This window comes from Scyliorhinus canicula, chromosome 6, assembly GCF_902713615.1.
Source record: "Scyliorhinus canicula chromosome 6, sScyCan1.1, whole genome shotgun sequence".
NCBI classification, from domain to species: domain Eukaryota; kingdom Metazoa; phylum Chordata; class Chondrichthyes; order Carcharhiniformes; family Scyliorhinidae; genus Scyliorhinus; species Scyliorhinus canicula.
This window is the reverse complement of record NC_052151.1, coordinates 101784978-101790977: the sequence shown is the minus strand read 5'-3', so window position 1 is coordinate 101790977 and position 6000 is coordinate 101784978.

Below are 6000 nucleotides of genomic sequence, written 5' to 3'. Positions count from 1 at the left end.
TTTCCAGCATAACCGAGAATCTTTCAATGTGGTAAATCTACAAGCACCCTGTTGTGTAATGAGGGTTATGTATATGACAATTCAAACTAAATTGACTTCAAATTCAGATAGATTCTATTTTAACACCGCATACTGCTTTCTTAGTTGTGGTTTTCTGTCACCAAATATGAGCTTAAGCAGGGTGCCTATAAATTTGTCAGAGGCCATATTGATCAGCAACAATCCGTTACACCAGTCTCACGCTTCCATTTAATGGTTTAGGTTCACGCATTGATAACTCTCCTTTCATTTAAAGATTCCAAATACTCATTCTGGAGGACAAGGGAATTCTCCAATAAGCATCCCATTTGAGTTTCTGCTTTATGGTACAATGTCCGCATGGAGTTCTATCAAAATTACTTTGCTGGATTCTTTTCCATATTCCGTCAATGAAACAGAACGTCACTTTCTCATACACGTATCCCTCAGTTTGTTGAATAGACTGCAGAAAATCCAACACAGAAGTAATGATTTTCTTCTACGTCCCCTCCAATTGAAGATTCATTCAACTTTGTTAACTGGTAACGGAGGTAAGGTGAGAGGAGGGCTATGGACATTGGAGCCTGGCCTGGTTAGCAGGATTCGATGGGCCTGCGAGACGAACAGGCGGGGGGGGGGGGGGGGGGGGGGGATCAATACGAGGAGATGTATTTTTGAAAGGAAATGTAGGGGGTGATTCTGGGAGGGGGAGGGGAAGGGGTTTGATGTTAATAATGGATATGGGGCGGGTCAGGCTCATGGGGCAGGGCAGGGTAGGAAATGATCAATGATGTTTGGAAATGTGTGGTATGATGATGGTGGATAAGAGGGTTGGGGGGGTTAGGGACCCCCAGTTAGGATAGTTACGTGGAACATGAGGGGGTTAGGAGGTCAGGTCAAGGGTGCTTGCGCATCTTAAAAGTTTGAAAGCCGATGTAGCAATGCTGCAGGAGACTTACTTGAGGGTGAAGGACCAGGTGAGACTTAAAAAGTGTTGGGTTAGTCAGATGTTTCACTCTGGATTTGACAAAGGGCTCGAGGGATAGCGGTAATGGTCAGCAAAAGAGTACGCTTCCAGATGGAGAAGGTGGAGGCTGATAAGGGGGGTAGATATGTGATTGTGACAGGGGTACTGGAGGGTGGTTAGTGGCTCTGGTAAGTGTATACCGTCCCAATTGGGATGATGTGGGATTCGGAAAGAAGGTGTTTGGGGCCATGCCCAACTTGGACACACACAAACTGATAGTGGGGGAGGGGAGACTGGAACTTGGTGCAGGAGCTAAGGTTGGACAGGTCACGGCCACGCTCGCTGGTCCCATCAGGGGGAGCGAAGACGTTGGCTGGGCTGATGGTGGAAATGGGAGGGGTGGACGCTTGGAGGTTTCTGCACCCGAGGGAGCGGGAGTACTTATTTTTCTCAGCAGTCCATAAGATATACTCGCGGATCGACATTTTCGTGTTGGGAAGGCTTTGCTGGCTGGGGTTAAGGGGTCGGAATACTCGGCAATTGCAGGATCAGATCATGCTCTGCATTGGGTGGATATGGTGCTGGAGAAGGAGGTAGCACGGAATCCAGGGTAGAAATTAGATGTGGAACTGTTGGGGGACCAAAGGTTCTGTGACAAAATTGAAAAGGTAATTGAGGAATATGTAGGTTTCAACTGTACGGGTGAGGTGTCAAAGGCAGTTGTCTGGGAGGCTCTAAAGGCGGTGGTGAGGGGTGAGGTGTTCTCGTTTAAGGCCAGGGTGGACAAAGAGGAGAGGTTGGAGCGGCAGAGGGTAATAGATGAGATGTTGGAGATAGATAGGAGTTATGCAGAAGATGGGGACCCAGAGAAGTTGGAAAAGAGGAACGAACTACAGGCGAGCTTTGACTGACTATCTACCAGGAAGGCGGTGAACCAACTGAGGCGAGCAAGGGGGGCAGTTTACGAGCATGGAGATAAGGCATGTTAGCAGGTCAGTTTTGGAGGGAGGCAGCGGTAAGGGAAATTCTTCAGGTGAAGGACAGGGCAGGGAAGTTGGTGGTGGCTCCGGATCTGATTAACAAGGTCTTTGAGAAATTCTATGAGAGGTTGTACAGGTTACAGTCAACTGGGGGAGACCTGGAGATTCAGGAATTTCGAGATGGGCTGGAGTACCCGGGGTTAAGGGAGGGGGGGACAGGGCTACATGGGAAGGAGCGATAGTGGAGCAGGAGATAAAAGATGCGATTGGGAGGATGCAGTCGGGGAAGGTGGCAGGACCGGATGGGTTTCCGGTGGAATATTATAAAAAATTCAAGGTTACGCTGGCACCCCTGATGGTAGGGATGTTTTAAGAAGCGATAGGAAAGGGGGTGTTGCCACAAAAATTGGGGGAGGCATTGATTTCCCTGTTGCTTAAAAAAGATAAGGACCCGACAGAGTGTGTGTCTTATAGGCCCATATCACTTTTAGACATGGACGCAAAAGTATTGGCGAAGGTACTGGTAGGTAGGTTGGAGGAGTGCCTACCGAAGGTGATATGTGAAGATCGGACAGGATTTGTGAGAGGGAGGCAGCTCTCTTCAAATGTTAGAAGGGTATTGAACGTGGTTATGGCACCGACGGAGGGGAAGGAAACAGGTGGTTGTGGCATTGGACGCTGAGGAGGCATTTGACGGGGTAGAATGGGGGTAGTTGATGGCAGTTCTGGAGTGGTTTGGGATTGGACCAAGATTTGTGGACTGGGTAAAGCTATTATATAAGGAGCCAGGGGCGAGTATCCACGCAAATCCATCAGCTCGAGATACTTTTTTCTCCACCGTCAGACTACACAGGGATGTCCTATGTCCCACCTGCTGTTTGCACTCGCGATTGAGCCTTTGGCCATCGCATTAAGAAGTTCGGGGGTATGGAAAGGAATAGTGCAAGGTGGGACAGAGCATAGGGTGTCCTTATATGCCGATGACTTGCTGTTATACGTGTCGGAACCGAATGTGTCAATAGGGGGAATATTGGAGCTGCTTCGGGTATTTGGGTCTTTTTCGGGGTACAAACTAAATCTAGACAAGGGCTGCCATTCCGTAGGGCAGGGACTCACTTTAGATACCTGGGTGTTCAGGTTGCCTGGGAGTGGGGGGGGGGGGGGGGGGCTCCGCAGGTACAACATTTCTATTTTGGTGGGGAGAGTGAAAGCTGATCTGGCAAGGTGGGATGGTCTCCCTCTGTCACTGGCGGGTCGGGTACAGCCGGTTAAAATGAACGTGTTGTTGCGATTTCTGTTTATTTTTCAATGCCTGCCGATTTTCCTGCCAAAGGCTTTTTTCAGAGAGGTTGAGGGAAGGATTACCTCGTTCATATGGGGAGGGAAGGTGGCCAGAGTGAGAAAGGTGCTGCTACAGAGGGGAAGGCAGACAGAGGGTCTGGGTCTTCCGAACCTGATGTATTATCACTGGGCAGCAAACGTGGAGAAGGTGCGGAGCTGGGTCAGAGGGGTTGATTCACAGTGGGTCAGAATGGAGGACAATTTGTGCAGAGGGTCGGGTTTAAGGCGCTAGCAACAGCGCCGCTCCCGATGGCCCCGGGGAAATACTCAGGGAGTCCGGTAATAATAGCTTCATTGAGAATTTGGAGGCAGTTTCGTAAACACTTCGGGTTGGGGGCAGGTTCAAGGGAAATGCCGATTCGAGGGAACCACAGATTTGAGCCAGAGAAGTGGGATGGAAATTTTCGGAAATAGGAGGAGACGGGGATTAAGACACTAAAAGATTTGTTTCTTGGGGGTCAGTTTGCAGGGTTGAAGGAGCTGGAATCAAAGTATTGGCTGGAGCAGGGGAAATGTTTGGATACATGCAGGTTTGAGATTTTGCCAGAAAGGAGATACAGAGGTTCCCAGTGGAGCCGGCCTCCACATTGCTGGAGGAGGTGCTGACGACAGGGGGACTGGAGAAGGGGGTAGTATCGGCGGTTTATGGAGCTATTTTGGAAGCGGAGAAGCAACCACTGGAAGGGATCAAAGCGAAGTGGGAGGAAGAGTTGGGAGAGGCTCTGGAGGAGGGGTTTTGGTGTGAGGTGCTCCAGAGAGTGAACGCCTCCACATCGTGCACGAGGTTGGGGCTGATGCAGCTGAAGGTGGTATTTAGAGCACACCTCAAGAGCGAGGATGAGCCGATCCTTTGAAGGGGTAGAAGATGTGTGTGAACGTTGCGGGGGAGGGGCCCGCAAATCATGTTCATATGTTTTGGTCCTGTCCAAAGCTGGAGGATTACTGGAAGGAGATTTTTAGGGTAATCTCTAAAGTGGTGCACGTGAAACTGGACCCGGGCCCTTGGGAGGCCATATTCGGGGTGTCGTACCTGCCGGGGTTGGAAGCGGGTGCAAAGGCAGATATCGTAGCCTTCGCCTCGTTGATCGCCTGAAGGCGGATCCTGATGGGTTGGAGAGCAACCTCTCCACCCTGTTCCCTGGCGTGGTGGGGGACCTGTTAGAATTCTTGACTCTTGAGAAGGTTAAGTTTGAACTGAGGGGAAAGATGGAGGGGTTCTACAATTCATGGGCATTATTCATTATGCACTTTCAAGAACTGGATAACATCAAACATTAGTTTGGGGGAGTGGTTGGCAGGATTGGGGGAGGGAGACTGTGTGTGTTAATGGCGACTATGGGTGATTCCTGCTTCCTTTTTGTCATTTCTATATGTGAACATGCGGGCTAATGTTTGGGGTTTGGTGGGAGGATGGGCTCGTTGTTATTGATATGGGGATTGACATATTCATTACTGATTATTGTTTATTGCTGGTGGGTATAAATTTTGGAGAAAATCTGAAAAGGGAGGAGAATCAAAATATTTTTAAAAAACTTTGTTAATTGGTACCAATTATTTTGAACAACTTCCTTCAATAATTATAGTCACGGCTTCAGCCACTTCTCATCAGTGAGCTGCTGAAAAAATAGGGTTCTGCTGGCTCGTCTCCTTAGATTGTAATTGTGATGCATACTTGATACATGACCAAGTGAAGCAACTTGGTAAGTGCTTTATAATTATGGTCTGTGACTAAGCATCATCAGGAATTGGACTCCTATATGAGAAATTGCTTTATTTACTTATTCTTTATCAGGCTGTGAGCAACATTGACTAGGCCAGCATCTGTTCCCTTCCCTAATTGCCCTTGAAAAGGTGGTGCTGAGCCGCCTTCTTGAATCGTGGTGTAGTGCGATTCATAGTTTTGTTAGGAAGGGAGTTCGAGGATTTTGACCCAGCAAAATACTGAAGGAACAGCGATACAGTTCCAAGTCAGAGGTATATGGCTTGGAGGGGAACTTGCAGGTAATGATGCTCCTTTGCATCTGCAGCCCTTGTCCTTCCAGGTGGTCCTGGTCATGGATTTGGGAGGTGCTGTAGAGGGAGCTTCGATGAGTTGCTGCAGTGCACCTGGTCAATGGCACACACAGTTGCCACTGTGCTTCAGTGGGGAGTGAATGTTTCGCAGTTGTGGATTTGCATGCCAATCAAGCGGGCTGCATTGCCCTGGGCGATGTGCAGCTTCCGAGGTGTTGTTGAGTTGCACTCCTCCAGGCAAGTGGAGAGTATTCCATCACACACCTGACTCATACCTTGTAGATTGGGAGGTCGGGAGGTGAGTTACTTGCCACATAATTCCCAAACTCTGAACTGGTCTTGCAGCCATATATGACTAGTTCAGTTCAGTTTCTGGGAAATAAGACCATAAGACTTTGAAGCAGAATTAGGCCACTCGGCCCAGTGAGTCTGCTCCGCCATTCAATCATGGCTGATACTTTTCTTATCCCATTCTCCTGCCTTCTCCCCTTAACCCCTTATTAATGAAACTCCTATCTATCTCTGTCTTAAAGACACTCAGTGATTTGGCCTCCACAGCCTTCTGCGACAAAGAGTTCCGCAGATTCACCACCCTCTGGCTGAAGAAATTCCTCCTCATCTCTGTTTTAAATGAATGTCCTATCAGCCTGAGATTGTGCCCTCTAGTTCTAGTTTTTCCTA